This window comes from Ranitomeya imitator, chromosome 6 (assembly GCF_032444005.1).
Source record: "Ranitomeya imitator isolate aRanImi1 chromosome 6, aRanImi1.pri, whole genome shotgun sequence".
Classification (NCBI taxonomy): domain Eukaryota; kingdom Metazoa; phylum Chordata; class Amphibia; order Anura; family Dendrobatidae; genus Ranitomeya; species Ranitomeya imitator.
The window spans coordinates 533,689,014-533,713,735 of NC_091287.1; the positions used below are offsets into that span (position 1 = coordinate 533,689,014).

The 24,722-nt window shown below is 44.7% G+C and overlaps 1 long non-coding RNA gene across 2 annotated transcripts in view; it reads left to right on the top strand.

The window, feature by feature from the left end:
- Positions 1-17,726: 17,726 nt before the first annotated feature.
- LOC138643129 (uncharacterized) overlaps positions 17,727-24,722 on the top strand; it is a 183,729-nt gene continuing 176,733 nt past the window's right edge. Inside the window, exon 1 of one of the 2 annotated variants that reach the window (XR_011314134.1) lies at positions 17,727-18,069. This is a non-coding gene — a long non-coding RNA (uncharacterized lncRNA). The remainder of the gene's footprint in view (positions 18,070-24,722) is intronic. The other variant, XR_011314135.1, reaches the window with a different exon arrangement.

Below are 24,722 nucleotides of genomic sequence, written 5' to 3' on the forward strand. Positions count from 1 at the left end.
CCTATTGTGAATGGTGGATCCTGTGTTATCTACTGTATATAGAGGTGTTATCAGTCATTGTACAGGAGGAGGAGGTGAGCTGTGACTTCACCTATTGTGAATGGTGGATCCTGTGTTATCTACTGTATATAGAGGTGTTATCAGTCATTGTACAGGAGGAGGAGGTGAGCTGTGACATCACCTATTGTGAATGGTGGATCCTGTGCTATCTACTGTATATAGAGGTGTTATCAGTCATTGTACAGGAGGAGGAGGTGAGCTGTGACATCACCTATTGTGGATGTTGAATCCTGTGCATTCTACTGTATATAGAGGTCTTATCAGTCATTGTACAGGAGGAAAAGTGATCTCTACAGAATAGGAAGTATCTTAAGCTTAGAGAGAAATATATATAGAAAGTGATAAGAAAATGATAAAAACAAATCACCAAACTTTAAGATAAAAAAAAACTTTAAATACGAACTTGATTTAAACAATTGGACATTTTCTAATGAAATATTCCCTCATTGGCCCTCATGGAGGAATACTCACTGCTCTAACCTGACGTTCTAACCACAGATAGAAAATACAGATCTCAGGTGGTCCCCCATTTGCCCCTCGCCAGGGTCGGCATTAGTGTTGAGCATTCCGATACCGCAAGTATCGGGTATCGGCCGATACTTGCGGTATCGGAATTCCGATACCGAGATCCGATACTTTTGTGGTATCGGGTATCGGTATCGGATACATAGAGATGTGTAAAATAAAGAATTAAAATAAAAAATATTGATATATTTACCTCTCCGGCGGCCCCTGGACTCAGCGCGGGTAACCGGCAGGCTTCGTTGTTCAAAATCAGCGCTTTTAGGACCTGAGAATCACGTCCCGGCTTCTGATTGGTCGCGGGCCGCCCATGTGACCGCCACGCGACCAATCACAAGCCGCGACGTCACCGCAAGCTATTAACGCGCTCATTTTTAAAAATGAGCGCGTTAATGGCTTTCAAAGACGTAGCGGCTTGTGATTGGTCGCGGCCACGCAAGGAGTTTCCTCTCCTTCAGACCCTGGGAACCATGAGAATACCTTCCGATACTTGATGTCCCATTGACTTGTATTGGTATCGGATATCGGTATCGGCGATATCCGATATTTTTCGGGTATCGGCCGATACTATCCGATACCGATACTTTCAAGTATCGGACGGTATCGCTCAACACTAGTCGGCATATAATACATAGAGAACTTGGCAAAACCTCCTCCATTAGAAGTGTAATTGTTCTGTGCCCTGAATCTTGGACCATACCAGTCCACTATAGAACTATCGGGTTTGATCATCTTAACAGGCCTACACGTCCCTGTTTTCTGACGTCCCCAATATCCAAGAATTCTGATTGGAGAGTTATCCTGGTCTTTTGTGGCAATCTAGGGCACACATGGCACCTCGCTGTGGACGAGTCCATAGAACCAGCCCATACGTGCCACTTGCTGATCACACATGGCGTTATTACATAGGGTTTCATTTATTTACCGCGGTGCAGACAGCTGGGACTGTTCACACCAGCCGCACACGTGAGCTATGAACACGCGGCAAAGGTTGCGCTAAATGTGAGCTTCGATGTAATCATTACACTGCAAAATAGTCACGGAGGGTGAATTTATTCTTTTGACCCCCCAAAGGTCTGAAAAATGCCCTGCAATGTAAAATCCATATCAAGGCACCCAACTATCTAACTAGCTTAGAGTGCACCCCAATGGGGCAGACGGCTCGGAAACTACCTACATTTACCCCCTTATCCATCCTCTTTTATGGTGCACCATTAGGGTTGCATTTCTCTCTTAAGGTACCTTCACACTGAGCGACTTTAGAACGATAACGATAGCGATCCGTGACGTTGCAGCGTCCTGGATAGCGATATCGTTGTGTTTGACACGCAGCAGCGATCTGGATCCTGCTGTGACATCGTTGGTCGGAGCTAGAAGGCCAGAACTTTATTTCGTCGCTGGATCACCCGCTGACATCGCTGAATCGGCGTGTGTGACGCCGATTCAGCGATGTCTTCACTTGTAACCAGGGTAAACATCGGGTTACTAAGCGCAGGGCCGCGCTTAGTAACCCGATATTTACCCTGGTTACCTAAAAAAAAAAAACACTACATACTTACATTCCGTTGTCTGTCGCGTCCCTCGCAGTCAGCATCCCGCACTGACTGTGAGCGCCGGCCGTAAAGCACAGCGGTGACATCACCGCTGTGCTCTGCTTTACGGCCGGCCAGTGCACTTTGTCCCGGAAGTCTTTCGCTGTGTTCCAGGACATAGTGCGCCTGCGCATGCACACTAATGCTTTTCGGCTTTGCCCGCAGTTGGGCAAAGCATACTGCGCGTGCGCAAGGCGAGATTGCATTGCGCACGCGTGTATTACGGAGGAAACCTAATCAAATTCAAGACAATGTTGCGGCCAGCGGGAAAGGAAGGGGTGCATGAAAGAACAGAAAACACCTCCCATCGGACCGCTAACAGAGCCCGCCAAATTCAGGTGACAGGTTCCCTTTAATAGATATGAGTTCTATCCGTGAATAATACGGATAGAACTCGAAGGAGAAAACTGACGCGTGAATGAGCTCTAAGCCAGACAAAATTACTTTACTTTCTCTCATCTCCATGGTCTCCTATTTAGTAGCCATATTAATCTCATTTTTTTCCACCTGCCATACATCCTTCTGGTCCAAAGATTGTCCTTGTTCCCCCAGTCTTCAGGATGCTTATTCTTGACTGATTCTGTCCTGCTCCCCATCTCTTAACTTTAATGGATCCATAAATATCTGGTTTTCATACATCTCTAAAGACTTCTTAGAGTTTTTTACTCAATCTATGGAGCAGAACTTAGGGTACCGTCACACTATACGATTTACCTACGATCACGACCAGCGATACGACCTGGCCGTGATCGTAGGTAAGTCGTAGTGTGGTCGCTGGAGAGCTGTCACACAGACAGCTCTCCAGCGACCAACGATGTCGAGGTAACGATGCCAGCGTAAAAAAAAACAAACAGCACATACTTACATTCCGGTGTCTGTCCCTTGCCGTCTGCTTCCCGCACTCACTGACTGCCGGCCGTAAAGTGAAAGCAGAGCACAGTGGTGACGTCACCGCTCTGCTCTGCTTTCACTTTACGGCCGGCAGTCAGTGAGTGCGGGAAGCAGACGGCAAGGGACCTGACGGACACCGGAATGTAAGTATGTGCTGTTTGTTTTTTTTTCGTTTACGCTGGTAACCAGGGTAAACATCGGGTTACTAAGCGCGGTCCTGCGCTTAGTAACCCGATGTTTACCCTGGTTACAAGCGAACGCATCGCTAGATCGGTGTCACACACACCGATCTAGCGATGACAGCGGGAGATCCAGCGACGAAAGAAAGTTCCAAACGATCTGCTACGACGTACGATTCTCAGCAGGATCCCTGATCGCTGCTGCGTGTCAGACACAGCGATATCGTATGGATATCGCTGGAACGTCACGAATCGTACCGTCGTAGCGATCGAAATGGCACTGTGTGATGGTACCCTTAGGGTCTCTATGCAGGACAGGCTTCCATTCTGGCAGACTCAAGGCCCTCCTATCCGAAAGGGATTGTGTCTACTCACAATATCAAATCCAGTGGATGAGTCAGCATAGCTTAAATGCAATACTTTCCTTCAGATTTAGACTTGGCAATTGAGAGATCGTTGGAAACCTAGACATTTTTGGAAGATCCTTAATATTCCACCAAAATGTATCTAGATTTCCAAAGACCTTTGACTGCCAGGTCTGATTGTAAAAAAAAGAGTGTTTCCTTTATTCCATAATTACTCATCTACTGGATTTGATATCCTAAATAGAGCCAACTCCTTTCAGATAGGAGCACCTCGTGTCTGACAAAATGGAAGCCTATCACACCTAGTGACCTTCAATTCTGACCCATAGATTGAGGTCTTGAGCGAAATCGTAAGTAGTCACCTACCTCCAAACAATCATTGGATTTAATGGTCATGGTTTCTCTTGGCTTCCACCAAATATTTTGATCTTCTGTAAGTCCTTTTCTGGTTCTACTTCAGCCCTACCTGCTTTATCTGTCAGGGTTCAGCTCTAGACCATCTTCTATTTCTTATTGCCATGATATACTGACGTAAGTCATCTGTATACAGGACAGTTGTATCTCGAAGAGAAAATGTGATGTCTGATGTCCAAGATGTGATGTCTTGGAAATACCGATGTCTCCACTCAAAACACAAAATTAGAGCTAATCATGTAGTATAATTGTATTGCAGGTATAATAACATCTTGAGAGCCATATAGATACTGACCCAGACATCTTCACTGGAATTTGCTACTCCCTTCATGTAACACGTACTTTATACCTCTCCGCAATCCAGTCTATTTTTCAACCTGACAACTTAACGTTTGTCTACAGATGATCACACACATTGTAGGATTACTATTAGGGCGCTGCATGGCTTTTTTTATGGGCTCTAGGGCAGTAGTAATTACAAAGTACCTGTCACCTGTTCTAAATATGTAAGAAAAAATGTTACCAGGTGTGAATGCCTCTGTTCTCCTGAATCCGGAGATGTTTTTCTTTAGCTCCTGCGCCTCTCGGTTCCTGAGATATGACGCTCTCTTACCTGTATATATAAATGTGTTCTTTTGTAACCAACTGGGCGTGGTCATCAGGAAGTCATCAACGGAAAAGAGTTCTGAATGACGCCCTTTTGGCTAACATCACTACGATTACATAAAATGAAAAAGGGGCCACATCTCATTAACGGAAAGGTGCAGGAGCAAAAGAAAAACCACCGGAACCAGAACAGCGGCATTTACACTAGGTAAAAAAATATTATATATTTATGGAAAATGACAGGTCCTCTTTCAGCAGTGTCATTACTTGCTGTTTCATTCCATCCAAAAAAGTGTTGGAGGCCATCAAACATTTTTTTGGGGTCTGAAGCCAACTCTGTCTTTGATCTGGTCCAGAAGCTTGTTTGGATGTTGTGTCCTTCTACCCACAAAACTGGAAGGGCCTAACTCCCGCATTGCCTCCCCTCTGACTATATCAAGTATTCGCTCTTCTGTCCAGCTAGATGGTTCCCTGGTGTAATAAGTACATTGGGTCCCAAGACTTTGCTTCTCGTTGATTTATCTTAAACCAAGTTTCTGTATGTTAATATGCAAGAAGTGTAATTTTTTTTAAGGAAGTCTATGTGACATGAAATAGGAAGCATTTGATTAAGTTCACCGAAACTTTACTATTTTTGAGTGGAATTCCAGTAAGATTTGTCAAAATTGTGACATTTAGTGACTCCTCTAGTAGTAAGAGGTCTACCGACTCAGGCAAGATCAAACCCTGAACTCTATATTAACCTACATTAGAAGAAAAAAAATCAACCCCAGATTACTTTTTTGGCGAAATTTCGGTCTTATAAAAAGAACAAAAGCAAGTGATAAAATTCATCATTAGGTCTGTAGAGATAATACAGTCCAGAGTTTTGTGTTTTGATGTAGTAGGGCTTTGTGATTATGTAGTAGAGCTGTATATATATATATATATATATATATATATTTATATATATATATATATATATATATATATATATATATATCAGAGCTGTGTGATGAAGCAAAGACGTGTGTATATTTAGCAGAGTTGTGTGTGTAGCAGAGCTGTGTATTTCTGTGTATATAGTAGAAATGTGTGTATGTGGTATGCTCTAGTGCTGCAAGGGTTAAACTGCTTAGTTGGAGTAGTTATCTGTCTTGGGCTTTATCAGCTGTTCTGAGTTTGTTACTCCCAACAGGTATAAGAACCATCATCCTTGCTTCTGACCTTGCCAGTGATAGCTATCACTACCTGGTTTGGAGTTGTAGGATAGAGTTCAGTGTGTGGAGTAGGCAGTTGGAGACTTTTTCAGGAGATTGCTACATGGAGTTGATTTGCATGTTTATTCTTATCCTCTTCCATTTGGTTTCTTCCTTCCTATAACTCTCCTGTTTCCCACTCTGTTGTTTTGGGAGTGTTTTTGGATGATTGTAGTTTTCTTTTATCCCTGTCTGTTTACCCCTGTCTGTCTGGTTAGTGTTTGCCTATACACTTCGGCCTCACACCTCCTTGTGAGAGGGAGAAAACAGATAAGGGCAAGACAGGAGCATAGCAAGATATGAGACCCCAGCATCTCCACCATCCGGAGTAATCTGGGGGACAGGAATAGCATAGGGCACCCCTAGTTCAAGGGATCAGGTAGGTGCCCACAATCCCTTGTCACTACATGACGGAAACATTAACAATAGATCTTTCACCTCCTATTCTACCCTTGTGCACAAATATTAGTAATATTGACCCTTCCATTTCTTTCCACAATCATAAACGTTTTAATTATGCTTCTCAGCATTCAACTGTGCACTACATCTACTATATAAAGCTGAATGTGTGTGTGTGTGTGTGTGTGTGTGTGTATGTGTGTATGTCCGGAATTGGCATCTGCACCGTCGCAGCTACAGCCACAAAATTTTGCACAGTCACACGTCTGGACCCCGAGAGCGTCATAGGCTATGTTGTGAGGCGAAATTTTAACCCCACGCGTTCCAATTCACCAAACAATTTTGCCCCTATCTACATAATGGGGAAAAAAGTGAAAGGAAAAGTGTTGGAGGCGTCGCAGCAACAGCCACAAAATTTTGCACAGTCACATGTCTGGACCCTGAGAGCATCATAGGCTATGTTGTGAGGTGAAATTTTAACCCCGCGCTTTCCAATTCACCAAACAATTTTGCCCCTATCTACATAATGAGGAAAAAGTGAAAGGAAAAGTGTTGGAGGCGTCGCAGCTACAGCCACAAAATTTTGCACAGTCACACGTCTGGACCCCGAGAGCGTCATAGGCTATGTTGTGAGGTGAAATTTTAACCCCGCGCTTTCCAATTCACCAAACAATTTTGCTCCTATCTACATAATGCGAAAAAATGAAAGGAAAAGTGTAGGAGGCAAATTGACAGCTGCCAGATGTGAACAAGGGGGACTTAAAGAATGAGAGCGATGGCGCCAAAGAGTATATACCGTACAGTTGCTAAGGTGGGGCCCCGACATGGGATACTCACCACACACGGGGATATGAACACACACACAAAATGCGCCACACACTACCACGTGCTTGAACACATATTACCCTTAGCACACATTTCACCACAAATACACCAACCTCGCCACATAAAAGTCGAAACACAAAAGTCGCCACTCAAAACTCGCCACATGCAAAAAATTGGCTCTTGCAAAACTCGCCACAAGTGCAAAACTCACCTCATGGAAAACTCGCCACACGCAAAACTTGCACACGCGGAAAAATTGTCACATGCACAAAAGTTGCAACACATGCAAAAGTTGCCTCACACAAAACTTTCACATACTCAAAAGGCACCACACATAAAACTCGCCACGCGCAAAACTCGCCATGCGCAAAACTTGCTGCACACAACTTGCTACACTAACCTGTCACATGCAACTCGACACACAAAAAGTTGCTACACGCATGTTGCCACACAAAACTCATCTCACAAAAGTCGCTACATGCATGTCGCCACACGCAACTCAACACACACAACTTGACAAACGACACTCGCCCTAAAACACACACAAGTCTGGTATTATCCTTCAAAAATAAAAATCTAATTAATAAGCAGACAAACTACAACAAATGTACCATATAGGAAATACGGCAGCTGTCAGTCACATGACCTGTCTATTATGTGTATATGTGAGCTAATATATACTGCCAGGGGGAGGGCTTCCTGTTGGCTGGGGATTTATCAGGCTGCCAATTTAGCTTACAAATACTGAGGTAAAAATACTGAGCAAATAACGTGTGAACGAGGTCTAATACAGGAGGAGATGACACACAGGTATATACTATATACAGGGGAGATGACACACAGATATATACTATATACAGGAGAGATGACACACAGGTATATACTATATAGAGGAGGAGATGACATACAGGTACATATATATACAGGAGGAGATGACATACAGGTATATACTATATACAGGAGCAGATGACCTACAGGTATATACTATATACAGGAGGAGATGACATACAGGTATATGCTATATATAGAAGATGACATGCAGGTATATACTATATATAGGAGGAGATGACACACAGATATATACTATATACAGGGGAGATGACACACAGGTATATACTATATACAGGAAGAGATGACATACAGGTATATACTATATACAGGAGATGACATACAGATGTATACTATATATAAGGGAGATGAAAAACATGTATATACTGAGGTGATGAGGTGAAAATGAGAGGTGTGAGGTGAAAATGAAAAGGTGTGAGTGCAAAATGAGAGGAGTGAGGAAAAATAGTGGAGTGATCAGAAAATGACAGATGTGAGGTTGAAATGACAAGTGTTAGGGGGGAATGAGAGGTGTGAGGGGGGAAATGAAAGATGTGATTGGGAAAATGAGAGGCGTGATGGGAAAATAAGACAAGTGAGGTGCTATAACTAACCACAGATATTTACTATGCCCAGGCAACGCCGGGCTCTTCAGCTAGTTATATATATATATAGATATATCTTACCCCACACTGCAAGTTATGCACAGTACTGTTACTATGTTATTGTTATAATGCCATTTATTCCTTGACACTTTACATGTTGTGGTAGAGCGACTCACTCGGCTGGCCTCAGAGGTATGACTGGAACACTGTCTCTTTAAGAAGGGGCTTGGTTTATTGTAGACAGCATAAACCAAACTTCTTAACGTAAGCATGGCCCTCTGGGCAAAACAGCAAAACAGAGAAAAAAGAAACACAGTCCTTTTCCTAGTGGGGGTCAGCTCTCTCACAGGTAGCAATGTCCGCGGTTCAGGTTTAGCGCACACCTTCCTGGAGTGCTCTCTCTCCAGGCACACACTGAACACTGAAAGCTTTTGCAGTCAGCCATTTAAGCCCAGACTATGTGACTCCTCCATCATGTTACTGATCACATGATCTCTACATCACAAAGGTCCTGTCAGGACACTACAGGTAGAGATACGTGGACATTCTCCCTCCTGCTCTATGAATGACCACTAAAACCAGCCCAAAATACAACTTTCAATAAAACGTCCCAACACGTACTGTGCTGGAGGAAACTATTCTGGTTTTACATCACTGACACCATCATGTGTAGTGACACTTATATCCCCTCCATCACTTCACCAGTGACTCTGTCAAATATGGAGAGGGCATCTGCGTTCCCATGCAACCTCCCTTGCCTGTGCTCCGCATGGAAAGTGAAGTCCTGGAGCGCCAGAAACCACCTAGTAACCCGGGCATTCTTCCCTTTCTTTTCCCTCATCCATCCCAGGGGTGCATAATCAGATATTAGCCTGAACTTTCTGCCTAACAGGTAATATCTTTCTCTTTCTCCACGATGGCATAGTTCTCCACACAGGAGGTGAATTTCCTACTCAGGTGGGGTGTTTGTCGCCATCTGTTATCTGGGACAGCACAGCTCCTAAACCATCTTCGTAGGTGTCCATCTGGAGCACAAACTCCTTAGTGAAGTCTGGTACGACCAAGACTGGCTGTCTGCACAGTATGAGCTTCAACTCCTGAAATGCCATCTCCGCTTCAGAGGACCATCATCGACTTTGTGCCCATGAGAAGATCAGTCAGGGAAGCAGCTATCATGGCGAAGTTTGGGATAAATTGCCAATAATATCCCATAATTCCCAGAAACGCCCTGACCTGCTTTTTGGAGACTGGTTGTGGCCACTTCTGGATTGCCTCCACTTTATCTCGCCTCTTCCAACAATATAGCCCAAGTACTTTGCCTCCTCTATCCCAAGAGTGCATTTTTGGGTTTATGGTAAACCCCACTTTCCTTAGTGCATTGAGTACCACCTGGACCTTCTGCAGTTGATTTCCCCAATCCAGGCTGAAAATCACAATGTCGTCCAAATAAGCGGCGTACTACTTGTGAGGGACTAGTATCCGGTCCATAGCCCTCTCTATGGTGGCTTGGGCTCCTTGTAGTCCGAACGGCATCCGGGTATATTGAATGCCCTCATCAGGTGTAGAAAAGGACATCTTCTCCTTGGCACTTGGAGACAGGAGAATTTGCGAGTATTCCTTTGTTAGATCCAGGGTAGTGATGTACCTGGGTGACCCTAGCCTCTCAATAAGCTCATCAACCTGGGGCATCTGATACTCGTCGAACTTGGACACCTCATTGAGCTTTCTGTAATCATTACAGAAGCAACACTCTCCATTTGGCTTTGGCACCAGAACAATAGGAATGTACCAGCCGCTCTGAGTCCTCGATGACACCCAGGCTCAACATTCTCTTCACCTCCAGGGAGATCACCTTGCAGCGAGCTTCAGTAATCCAATATGGCCTTTGGTTCACATGTGGTTCCATCAGGATTTCGTGCTCCACCACCTGCGTACATCCTGGTAAATCCAAAAACAAGTCTCGGTTCCGCTGAAGCAGCTCGCAGCACTGTGGTTTCTGGGCCAGCGATAGTGTCTCTGCCACTGTAACCTCCTAGACCTTGGCTTCAGGATGGGCCCATAGGCAGCTTGCTTCTACCGGATCCCTGTCTCGCCACGGTTTCAGCAGGTTGATGTGGTACACTTGGTATGGCTTTCTTCTCCCTGGTTTTCTGATTTTCATAGTTGATATCACTCACCTTCTAGACCATCTCGTATGGACCTTGCCATCCACAGTGGGGATCAACACGAGCACCCGGTCGCTAGGGCTAAACTGTCTCAGCCTCGGTTGTAGACCCTCGCCTGGGCTTCTTGTGCTTGAAGAAGTTCTCCTTCACAATTGGCATCATCTTTGCGATCTGGTCCAGCATTTGTGCCACATGCTTGATGACGCTCCAGTGAGCTGTAACTTCTGCTTCCCAAGTCTCCTATGCAACATCTAGAAGTCCCTGGTGGTGCCGCTCGTATAACAGCTCGAACGTTGAGAACCCTGTAGAGGTCTGGGGGACTTCCCTGTTGGAGAACAGTAGGTATGGCAGGAGGCAATCCCAATCTCGGCCATCCTTCTCCATGACCTTCAACATGGACTTCAGGGTCTTATTGAACCTCTCCACCAGGCTGTCTGTCTGCATCTGGTACGTCCTAAATTGGGTAATCTGGAGGGCCTTGCACAACTCCCTCAATACCTTGGATATAAATGGTGTCCCCTAGTCCATCAGGATCTCCTTCGGCAGGCCTGTCCTGGAGAAAATATGGACTAGCTCTTGTGCTAAACTCCGGGCAGAGGAGTTTCTCAGGGGTACCACGTATTACCACAAGATTGTATTGGTGACCCCTGGCGCACTTATCTAAGGGCCCAACCAGGTCCATGGCAATCCGGTTAAACGGGACTTTGACTATGGATAACAGAACTAGGGGACTGCGGAAGTGGGATACAGGGGCAGTTAGCCAACAGGTAGAACAGGAATGGCAGAAATTAATAATGTCCCTGTGACACCCAGGCCAGTAAAACCTCTGAAGGACTCATTCTTGGGTCTCATCAACACCTTGGTGCCCCCCAAGACATGAGCATGGGCCAGATCTAGTACCCTACATCTATAGAGTCCCGGGACTAATAGCTGCTCCAATACTTCCTCTCTGTTTATTGACCCGATATAGCAGCTCCCCACTGACCTCAAAGTATGGGAACCTGGTGTCGGCCTCCGGCTCTTGGGCAACCCCATTTATCACAGTCACATTTTCCAGTATATTTTTCAAAGTCAAGTCCTGCCTTTGGGCAGTCCCATAATTCCTGCCAGAAAAACCCAGTTCAGGAATTTCAGTCTCACTGGTCACCATCTCGTCCTAGTCTCCAGCCGGGACACACAAGGGGAACTCATCCATCTGACTGTGTTGGGGTTTTGACAGGGTTGGGCTGGCTCCTGTCTATGTCCTTTGATATCTCTGCCTTTCCCCACAAGTCCCAGAAAAGGCTGAAGTTCATCCCAATTATCACAGGGTGCAGCAAATGCTCAACCACCCCGACCTCATGTGACTCTGTACTCTGATTTGTTTTAACCAACACTCTGGTGACAGGATAGTCCTTGGAGTTCCCATGGATACAGCGTACACCCACGTGTTTCCCCAGGATCAACCAATGGGGAAATGTGGCCGTTACCAGGGTTTCACCAGCACCCCATTTATTGACACAGGACATGCCTGTGGCCCCTCACCGAGCAGATAGCCCACACTGCAGACAGGGTAGACATAGTAGGAGCAGTGCCTCCCTAGGCTATTGTCCATCTCTTTGGAGGACAAGGGCCAACGGGGGGCTATATGTCCAGAACCGTGACATCTCCAGCAAAGCCAGTCATTACCTGTGGCTTTTGCCAACCCCTCAGTAACCCCTTAGGATCTAGGACTCTCCCAAGTGGTAGCTTTACTACCCCTCTTTTGGGGCTCCATTTCTCGCTGGGTGCCCCAATATGAGGATGCACCACCCCCTGACTTTCTTAGGGACCTCTCAACCACCTGGAACCGTTCCACTAGGCCCACCAGTTCATCTGCATTTTGGGGATCTCCTTCTGCAACCTATGTCTGCAGCGGCCTAGGAAGGGAGTGCATGAACCTGTCCATGACATCGCACTCGACCATCTGGGCTGGAGTGGAGGATTCCGGCTGCAGCCATTTTTTGCATGAGATGCCGTAGGTCAAATATTTGGGACCAAGGCTGTTTGTCCCCATAATATTCCCAGTGATGGACCTTTGTGCGCTGACTGACATAGTCACTCCTGCACATGCCAAAATTTCAGTCTTTAACTTGGCATACTCCTGCGCATCCTGTAATAGCAAATCATACTAGGCCATCTGGGGCTCACCAGTCAAATGGGGGCCAGCACCTCCACCCACTGCTCTGGCGGTATCTTCTCACACTCCGCTACTCACTTGAACACAGTCAAAAAGGCCTCCACATCATCACCTGGGGTCATTTTTTGCATGGCTTGTCTTACCATCTTCCGGACGCACATGTCGTCACCTGGACTTGGGGGAGGGACTGCCGGCTTTCCACGAACCACCTCTGTAAGCAAGTCAGTCTGCTGCTGGAGTTGCTGGTGGTGCTGCTGCTGCATCTACTGAAAAAGCAGCTTACTGTTGCACCATCTGTTGCTGCTGTAATTACTGCTGATGTTGTAACTGCTATGCATGTAGCAGATGTTTCAGCAGGTCCTCCATCTTGCCTAGCCATCATACACTAGCTTGTGACCGTCACATGTGTTCATTGGAAACGCTGCCCGCATTCTCTACCACCTGTACTAGAGTCTCACTTGGCTAGACACAGAGGTATGATTGGAACACTGTCTCTTTAAGAAAGGGCTTGGTTTATTGTAGACAGCATAAACCAAACTTGGGAACATAAACACAGCCCTCTGGGCAAAATAAAGAAAAACGAAACAGTCCTTTTCCTAATGGGGGTCAGCCCGCTCACAGGTAGCAATATTCGCGTTGCAAGCTTAGCACACACCTTCCTGGAGTGTGCTCTCTACAGGCACACACTGAACACTGAAAGCTTTTGCAGTCAGCCATTTAAGCCCAGACTATGTGACTCCTCCATCATGTGATTGATCACGATATCGACATCACATGGGTCCTGTCAGGACACTGCAGGTGGAGATGCGTGGACATTCTCCCTCCCGCTCTATGAATGTTGACTAAAATAAGCCCATAATATAACTTTCAATAAACTGTCCCAATACGTAGTGTGCTGGAGGAAACTATTCTGGTTTTTCATCACTGACTCCATCCTGTGCAGTGAAACGAATCTCCGCTCCATCACTTCACCAGTGACTCTGTCATAGTGTGCATAAAAGTTGTAGGCAGGTGTGGAAAAAATGCTGCGAAGTACAAATACTTTTAACAATACAAGTGTTAATAGTTAAGTTTTAAAAAAACAACAGACAAAATGTAAAGTAAATGAACAAAAAAAAATCTAAATCCCATTAGTGACGGCCCTTTGACTTCAACAATTTTTGTAGATACTTTTACTTGAATAGTTTTTGAAAGAACTCAGCAAGAGGATGTTTCAAACATCTTGGAGAACTGACCCAAGATCTTCTGACTCCTCTTGTGATCCCAAGTAGGCTGGATGATGTGAGATTGGGGCTCTATGGGGCCAAACCATCACTTCCAGGATTCCTTGTTCTTGATAACATTGGGTGAATTTTTGGGGTCATTGTTCCACTGCAGAATAAATTTGGAGCCAGTCAGATGCCTCCCTTATGGTACAAGTACATATCTGCCTGTTGTTTTCAGCAATGACGACACCATTAATCTTGACCAAATACCAAACTCCATTTGCTCAACTACAACCCTAAACTTACAGGACCGTCCACCGAGCTTGGTTAATAATGTATGAGGATATCCAGGAGAGGGCAATGTTTTTAATGCCAATGGAGGAGAGGATCTGTAGTAGGAGGGAGTGGTCGATCGTGTCAAAGTCAGAGGACCGGTCTAGAAGGAGGCATATAGAGAATTGTCTGCTTACTTTTGCAGTAAGTTAAGTTTCATCTGAGTAGTTTCAGTGGAATGGTGGGGACGGAAGCCAGACTGCAGGTTGTCAAATGGTGAGTTGGATGAGAGGTGGAAGTAAAGTTCAATGTGAACGTGCTGTTCAAGGAGTTTGGAGACCAATGGGAGTAGCGATACGAGACAATAGCTGGATGTAGAGGTTGGGTCAAGGGTTGGCTTCTTCAAGATAAATGTGATTGTGGCATGCTTGAAAGCAAAAGTGAAGGTACCAAAAGTAAATGATAAGTTGAAGAGATAGGTTAGGGTTGGGATAAGCGTGGTGGTGAGGTTGGGGGAGAGAATGGAATGGGCTTAATTGTACAAATGGCAAGGTGCAAGTTGGAGAGAAGATGAGTAAGCCCTCTTTCAGTGATGGTGAGCAGGAAGGTTATGTGGGAAGGGCAGTGGACTGTTATTCATATGTTTTGTGATGGTTGATCAGTAATGACTTACCTGATTTGGTCGATCTTGTTTTTGTCTTCTGCAGAAATGAGGGTGGTCAACGATGGACAGAGGAAGAAATCAAAGTGCTGAATAACTGTTTTTGGCTATGGAATAAAGAAGATAAGAGAGTTGTGAAGTGTTCCTATTTAACGGAGGTGAGGGCCAGCTTTAATGTGAAGTACCTTGTTTGTCTTCCTGCGAGTGCATTTTCTTCCTGTGCCGCTCCGCAACCCTGGAACTTGCCATAGCTTTTTAGTGAGGTTGGTGCCCCAGGGTTGTCTATTGATTTGTCGCACTATACAATGCATGAGAGGGGTCACTGAGTCAATAGCTGATGTGTGTTGTGGAGTGAGGATATGGTGATGAGCAGCAGAAGAGAATCAGAGAGTGTGTAAATGTTGAGGTGTGAGAGGTTTCTGGGGGGGGGGGTTAGTTACTGGACCTGTAGTCAGGTGAAGAGGACAGGGACAAGAATATAAGTAGATGGTGGTCAAATATGGGGAGAGGTGAGGTTGTGATGTAAGATAGGGAACAGAGGGGTGTGAAAATAACATCTAATGTATGTCTGTCTGTGTAGCTGGTTGTGGAGGACCATTGAGTAAAATCAAAGGATGAAGCAAAGACAGGGTTTGGAGGCTGCTGACTGGTGGATGTCAGTGAGGATGTTAAAGTCACCCATGATGATGGTGGGAATGTCAGCAGAGAGAAAGTGTAGAAGCCAGGTAGAGAAGTAGTTGATAAAGGCAATGTTCAGACCCGAGGGATGGTTTATGACATCTATTTCATGGGTGAAGAGAGAGTAGATAGGGACAGAAGAAGGGAGGATAAGGGAGGGTAGAGGTGGGATTGGGTTGAAGGTGCAGTTGTTAGAAAGGAGAAGACCAACTGAGTGTGGGTGAAGTGAAGGCCAGCATAACACAGCACAGCAGGGGAGGCTGTGTCAGAAGGTGTCAGCCATGTTTTGGTGAGGCCAAGTAGGGATATGTTGCTGAACATAAAGAGGTAGTGAATGACATGAGCTTATTGCAAATGGAATGGGTTTTCCAAAGAGCTCCAGAGAGAGGGAGCCGTGAAGTGGGGGTCAAGTGAATGGGTATGATATTGGGGGGTTTGTGGTAGTTTTAGTAGATGAGGAGTGATAGGAAGGGTAAATGATAGGGGGTAGCACCTGTGGAGGTCCAAAATTGGGTGATATGTGTCCTGCAGTGAGGAGAAGCAAAGAGAGAGCAAACAAGTGGCTTGTTTTGTGTTTTTGAAGGATGGTTCTGAAGTTTAGGAGCAGGCCTGCACCGGGGCGGCACGGTGGCGCAGTGGTTAGCACTGCAGCCTTGCAGCGCTGGAGTCCTGGGTTCAAACCCCACCAAGGACAACATCTGCAAAGAGTTTGTATGTTCTCTCCGTGTTTGCGTGGGTTTCCTCCCACATTCCAAAGACATACTGATAGGGAATTTAGATTGTGAGCCCCATCGGGGACAGTGATGATGATGTGTGCAAAAATGTAAAGCGCTGCGGAATATGTTAGCGCTATATAAAAATAAAGATTATTATTATTATGTCAGGGTTGGAAGGGGGTAAAAGGGAAGGAGATAAATATCTGTCTGGTAGGTGACAGGGTTTGGGGTTAGTGAAGGAGAGTAAAGATTAGTGGAGCAATAACTGTAGGGGCGTCTGTAAGCATAGTGAAAAGTAAAGGTACCGTTACACTAAATGACTTACCAACGATCACGACCAGCGATACGACCTGGCCGTGATCGTTGGTAAGTCGTTTGTGTGGTCGCTGGGGAGCTGTCACACAGACCAACGATCAGGGGAAAGACTTCGGCATCGTTGAAACTGTCTTCAACGATGCCGAAGTCCCCGGGTAACCATTCTGATGTCTGTCAAGTCCCCCGCCGTCAGCTTCCCGCACTGAGTGTGTCAGCGCCGGCCGTAAAGCAGAGCACAGCGGTGACGTCACCGCTGTGCTCTGCTTTACGGCTGGCGCTGACAGTCAGTGCAGGGAAGCTGACGCCGGGGGACGTGACAGACATCAGAATGTATGTACTGTTTTTTTTTAACTTTTACAATGGTAACCAGGGTAAATATTGGGTTACTAAGCGCGGCCCTGCACTTAGTAACCCGATATTTACCCTGGTTACAAGTGAACACATCGCTGGATCGGCGTCACACACGGCGATCCAGCGATGTCAGCGGGAGATCAGCAACCAAAAAAAGGTCCTGATCATTCCCCAGCGACCAAAGATCTCCCAGCAGGGGCCTGATCGTTGGTCGCTGTCACACATAACAAGATCGTTAGCGGGATCGTTGCTACGTCACAAAAAGTGTGACGTTGCAACGATATCGTTAACAAAATCGTTATGGGTGAAGGTACCTTAAGTGAGGGAAGATGAACAGGAAGCTGCAGTGAGTAAACAGTCGTAGTTCTCACCTTCTGGTCACTTCTGGTATATTTCTTAATGTGCAGTTGATACGACACTGCATGACGTGTATGTATAACCTCACTCTGCATGGTATATCTTTGTGACCTCTCTCTATTACAGATTTTTTGCTGAATTTTCTGGGACTTTCCCATCGCTCCGAACTCATTGCCAAACATCTCCGCTCAGACGACCTGAACTCATTGCAAATCACAGAAATTTCTGCAGCAAATCTGCGGCGTGTGAATCTGCCCTTATAATGTGCAGCTGCCTTCCCCACACCCCCTTCCCTCCACTCCCACAGGGTGAAGCTGCTGACTGCCCAGCACATGGTCTACGAGCAGTGCACAGAGGAAGCATGACCCATGTGCTGGGAAAGTTGAGGGGACTTGTCAGGCCAGGAGACATGCATGGCTCTGATGCCTCTCCGCAGCCTGCAGCCAGTGTGCGCCTGTGTCACTCAGGGCAGGGGGTGTGCGTGTTTGCCTGTCTGTATTCATGTGACGTCAGGCCCTGGTCGACAGCAGAGTGTTCAACTGAGCCGAGCGCGTGCTACAATGAGCACATGGAAGACGGTCTTATTGCGGATTTATCATTTCTGCAACTTTATTTTCCAAAGGATTACGTGATCCCGGGACTAAAGGGTTAAAGGCTCTCCGATGGGTAAGTGTCCGTCCGTTAAGGTAACTCCTTCGTCTCTAGAATATTTTTCTCTTCCAGGTAGAGATGGCTTCCCGAAAAAACCCAACCTAATCCCCCCCCCCCCTAAATGACAAAAATAGCGTTTCGCTTTTCCCGGACTCCCATCCTCAAGCCGATATTTTTCCATTTTCGCATAAAAGTCTCCGTAAAAAAACCTCGATTGCCCATATCCCATAGCTGTGGCCTAGCGCTGATACGTTATATTAATAGAAAACCCTAATTCGGATATTTTTAACCCTTTGCTGAATACACCTTCATATTGACTATGCCGTAGCTTGTATAGTGTGCGTGTATATGTATATATGCGTGTATACATGTGATATGTCATTGGATGTTTGTTTATTGATTACGAAAGTAAAAGTAACTGTTCTGATCGGGTCGATCGGCAATAAGAAATCATTTTATAACGGAGGTTGTTTTTTTTTTCCTTGTTTACTTTAACTGAATACAGCGTTAAATAGGATGGAGGGAGCGCCATTAATTTCGGAGCACATGGCATAGAGGGATTGCATGCATGCAAAGCACAGAGCCCTGGGATGTCGATCCACCGAATGATCTCACCGTGATGTTAGGGGGGTCACGGGCTTTCAGTAATGCTTGATATGATATATGTAGTATGTGTTGTACTTGTATGTAGGTATATGAGAACATTGCATTATATGTGTGTGTATATATAATTACAGTATCCTCATACACACAATCTTTATGTATATGTGTGTGTGTGTAAATATATATATATGTGTATATATATATATATATATATATATATATATATATATATATATATATATATATATATATATATATATATATATATATATATATATATATATAGGAAAAAAACTATTTAGTCAGCGACCAATTGTGCAAGTTCCTCCCACTTAAAAAGATGAAAGAGGCCTGTAATTGACATCATAGGTAGACCGCAACTATGAGAGTCAAAATGAGAAAACAAATCCAGAAAATCGCCTTGTCTGATTTGTCAAGATTTATTTAGCAAATTATGGTGGAAAATAAGTATTTGGTCATTAACAAAAGTTAATCTCAATATTTTGTTATATGTCCTTTGTTGGCAATGACAGTTGTCAAACGTTTTCTGTAAGTCTTCACAAGGTTGTCACACACTGTTGGTGGTATGTTGGCCCATTCCTCCATGCAGATCTCCTCTAGAGCAGTGATGTTTTGGGCTTTTCGCTGGGCAACATAGACTTTTAACTCCTTCCAAAGGTTTTCTATGGGGATGAGATCTGGAGACTGGCTAGGCCACTGCAGGACCTTCATATGTGTCTTACGAAGCCATTCCTTCGTTGCCCTGGTGGTGTGCTTGGGATCATTATCATGCTGAAAGACCCATCCTTGTTTGACCTTTAATGCCCTTGCTGATGGAAGGAAGTTGGCACTCAAAATCTCATGATACATGGCCCCATTCATTTTTTAATGTAAATGGATCAGTCGCCCTGGTCCCTTTGCAGAGAAATAGCCCCAAAGCATGATGTTGCCACCCCCATGCTTCACAGTAGGTATGGTGTTCTTTGGATGCAACTCAGCATTCTCTCTCCTCCAAACACAACGAGTTTTGTTTCTACCAAACAGTTCTACGAGGGTTTCATCAGACCATATGACATTCTCCCAATACTCTTCTGGATAATCCAAATGCTCTCTAGCAAACTTCAGATGGGCCCAGACATGTACTGGCTTAAGCAGGGGGACACGTATGGCACTGCAGGATCTGAGTCCCTGGCGGCGTAGTGTGTTACTGATGGTAGCCTTTGTTATGGTGGTCCCAGCTCTCTGCAGTTCATTCACTAGGTCCCCCGATGTGGTTTTGGGATTTTTGCTCACCGTTTTTGTGATCATTTTGATCCCACGGGTTGAGAGCTTGCGTGGAGCCCCAGATCGAGGGAGATTATCAGTGGTCTTGTATGTCTTCCATTTTCTTATTATTGCTCCCACAGTTGATTTCATCACACCAAGCTGCTTGCCTATTGCAGATTCAGTCATCCCAGCCTGGTGCAGGGCTACAATTTTGTTTCTGGTGTCCTTCGACTGCTCTTTGGTCTTCACCATAGTGGAGTTTGGAGTGTGACTGTTTGAGGTTGTGGACAGGTGTCTGTTATACTGATAAGAAGTTCAGACAGGTGCCATTACTACAGGTAATGAGTGGAGGACAGAGGAGCCTCTTAAAGAAGAAGTTACAGATCTGTGAGAGCCAGAAAATTTGCATGTTTTTAGGTGACTAAATACTTATTTTCCACCATACTTTGCAAAATAAATCCTGCCAATCAAACAAGGTGATTTTCTGGATTTGTTATCTCATTTTGACTCTCATAGTTGTGGTCTACCTATGATGTCAATTACAGGCCTCTCTTATTTTTTTAAGTGTGAGAACATGCAAAATTGGTGGGTGACTAAATACTTTTTTCCCCACTGCTTGTTTTTGCAGTGCACCGTGACATCCAGTTTTGCGGAATGCTGATTTTTTTTCCAATACTACTTCCATAGTATTGGAAACCCGAAAAACGGAGATCCGCAAGTTTTTTGTCATCCGTTATTGGGGCAGACCGTGAAAATTGTGGTGACACTCCCCGCAAAAAAGGCCCGCCATAACGGGCTGCAAAACACACGGTATGTGTAAAAGAAACCTTAGACTTTGGGTGGAAACCTCCATGCATTGTGAGAAGCTTTCATGTCTTCACATCTGCAGCTTCCATCTCTTCTTTTGGCCAGCACACTATGGCAGCAGGGTATTGGATAACTGGCAGGGCATATGTATTGATGGTGTGGATTTTATTCTTCCCATTGAGCTGGCTCTTCAGGACCTGCCTTACCCTTTGATGGTGGTATTTGGAAGTTGCTACGTTTCTTGCCTCCTCATCATGGTTACCGTATCCCTGTGGGATGCCGAGGTACTTGTAGCATGTCTGTACATCTGCTATGTGCCCTGCTGGTAATTCCACTCCATAAGTCTTGACTACCTTGCCTCTCTTTACTACCGTCCGCACTTCTCCAGTCCGAAGGACATCCTGATGTCTTCACTGTAGATCCTTGTCAGGTGGATCAGTGAATTGATGTCTCGTTCATTTTTCGCATACAGCTTGATGTCATCCATGTAGAGGAGGTGGCTGATGGGACTTTCACTCTTGAACTTGTATCCATAGCCAGACTCTGCAATTATCTGTCTGAGGGGGCTCACGCCTATGCAGAACAGCAATGGGGACAGTGTATGTATATATACAGTGCAGACCAAAAGTTTGGACACACCTCATTTAAAGATTTTTCTGTATTTTCATGATGACTATGAAGATTGTACATTCACACTGAAGGCATCAAAACTATGAATTAACACATGTGGAATTGTATACTTAACAAAAAAAGTGTGAATCAATTGAAAATATGTCTTATATTCTAGGTTCTTCAAAGTAGCCACCTTTTGATTTGATGTCTGCTTTGCACACTCTTGGCATTCTCTTGATGAGCTTCAAAAGGTAGTCACCGGGAATGGTTTTCCCTTCACAGGTGTGCCCTGTCAGGTTTAATAAGTGGCATTTCTTGACTTATAAATGGTGTTGGGACCATCATTTGTGTTGTGCAGAAGTCTGGTGGATACACAGCTGATAGTCCCACTGAATAGACTGTTAGAATTTGTATTATGGCAAGAAAAAAGCAGCTAAGTAAAGAAAAATGAGTGGCCATCATTACTTTAAGAAATTAGGATCAGTGTCCCCAAGTGCAGTTGCAAAAAACATCAAGAGCTACAAAGAACCTGGCTCACATGAGGACCGCCCCAGGAAAGGAAAACCAAGAGTCACCTCTGCTTCTGAGGATAAGTTTATTCGAGTCACCAGCCTCAGAAATCGCAGGTTAACAGCAGCTCAGATTAGAGACCAGGTCAATGCCACACAGAGTTCTAGCAGCAGACACATCTCTACAACAACTGTTAAGAGGAGACTTTGTGCAGTAGGCCTTCATGGTAAAATAGTTTCTAGGAAACCACTGCTAAGGACAGGCAACAAGCAGAAGAGACTTGTTTGGGCTAAAGAACACTAGGAATGGACATTAGACCAGTGGAAAGTTGTGCTTTGGTCTGATGAGTCCAAATTTGAGATCTTTGATTCCAACCACCGTGTCTTTGTGCAACGCAGAAAAGGTGAACGGATGGACGCTACATGCCTGGTTCCCACCATGAAGCATGGAGGAGGAGGTGTGATGGTGTGGGGGGGCTTGCTGGTGACACTGTTGTTGATCTATTCAAAATTGAAGGCATACTGAACCAGCATGGCTACCACAGCATCTTGCAACGGCATGCTATTCCATCCAGTTTGCGTTTAGTTGGACCATCGTTTATTTTTCAACAGGACAATGACCCCAAACATATCTCCAGGCTGTGTAAGGGCTATTTGACCAAGAAGGAGAGTGATGGAGTGCTATGCCAGATGACCTGGCCTCCACAGTCACCAGACCTGAACCCTATCGAGATGGTTTGGGGTGAGCTGGACCGCAGCATGAAGGTAAAAGGGCCAACAAGTGCTAAGCATCTCTGGGAACTCCTTCAAGATTGTTGGAAGACCATGTCCGGTGACTACCTCTTGAAGCTCATCAAGAGAATGCCAAGAGTGTGTAAAGCAGTAATCAAAGCAAAAGGTGGTTACTTTGAAGAACCTAGAATATAAGACATATTTTCAGTTGTTTCACATTTTTTGTTAAGTATATAATTCCACGTGTGTTAATTCATAGTTTTGATGCCTTCAGTGTGAATGTACAATTTTCATAGTCATGAAAATACAGAAAAATCTTTAAATGAGATGGTGTGTCCAAACTTTTGGTCTGTACTGTATAAAGTTGTGCTCAAAAGTTTACATACTGCGGCAGAATTTTTGCTTTCTTGGCCTTTTTCAGAGAATATGAATGATAACACCAGAACTTTTCCTCCACTCATAGTTAGTGGTTGGGTGAAGCCATTTATTGTCAAACTACTGTGTTTTCTCTTTTTAAATCATAATGACAACCCAAAGCATCCAAATGACATCCATGCACAGAAACTGACACAAATGGGTTTGAATGGCTACTAAAGGTAACCTGTGACCTGTTTATTTATAATCAGTGTGTGCATAAAAGCTGAATGAGATTCTGAGATCCAGACAGACTCTTGCATCTTTCATCCAGCCACTGATGTTTCTGGATTGTGAGTCATGGGGAAAGCAAAAGAATTGCAGGAGTATTTCAAGGAGAGGAGTATACTGATCGCGGCCCGGCGGGATTGGTCTATATGTGACATGGTCAATGTCTGCTGGGTGGAGTGCCATGTTCCATGTGTAAATGGGTCCTCTGATGATTTCTGTCGTCACTGCTTTGAAATGATATCTCACCGAGCATGACGTAAAAAACAGGACCCCCGGATCACATACCTAGTGCTGACTATAGACTCCTATAGTTTCCAATCTCCATGACAACACACAGCGACTTTTCAGACGGCCTCCGAGCAATGTTTTTGGGCACCCCCCACAACCTTACTTTACCCATTACCTTAGGCCCCACAACCTTGCTCCACTGAGCCCTTTCAATTGCCAAGGTTTGCACCAATACTAGCCACAATGGCTCAGGTTCCTCCATCCCCTTCTAAGACCAATCCTACTAAATTGATGCGAACAATGTATTTCTTGTCACATTGCTTTCAGTCTCCCTTTTTTTAGCATTGAATCCCTTGATTAAAGGCACTGTGGATATGTCGGGAACAGGTACTGCGTTACCGTGGAAACGACAAATTATCACACAATAGGCCTGAAAATTAACTGCGTTATTTTTTTTTTTTGTACAAGTAGAAATGCTCCAAAAATGGTATCAATCCACAAAGCTTTTAATACTGAACTCCTTTCAGCTGTAGACTATTTATTTTATTTTTTTTTGCGATTTTGGTCTTCAGAAGACGAGAGAGAGAGTAATACATACTTTTTTTGTCAACAGCCGTATGAGGGCTTATTTTATGCAGGGTGTGTTCTAGTCTCTAAGGACATCATTAACCTTATGGGTCAATTAACTTGATATTTTGATAGATGATGATGACTTATTATTAATAGTAATATGAATTTTTTTTTTTTTTACAATTTTTTTTTTAGTTTGGATGGGAGAAAAAAAGAATAATTTTTATGGTTGTTTTTTTTAATTTCATATTCTTTAAAAACTTTCTTTTAATTCTCATTTGTTCAGTCCCCATAAAGGACATGAACCTGTAATCCCTTGTAGAATATACTGCAATTCTTCAGTACAAATCATAGTCTCCTATAAAGCTCTGCCTGTAACTGGGCTTTACATGAGCACCAAGATGGCGGTTACAGGGTTCTTCAGAGGGCTTCCGGCTGAAGTGATAACTTCTAAGTGCATCTGACCGGCTTGGGTCCGACACCCGGCACACCGCCAGTCAGCTGTTATCCGTGTCAGCAGCAGCTGCCGACCGAAGTCTTCTGATGGTGACCGCGGCCGGGGGCTGCACATCTGCCTCCTGTTGAGTTGAATCGGAGGTGGATGTGTAGTACCCTGAAGCAGCCATTATAAGAAGACTGAGTAGCTCCACAAGTGAGTACTTCCGGTCAGCGGATGGCAGCAACGAAAATAGCAGA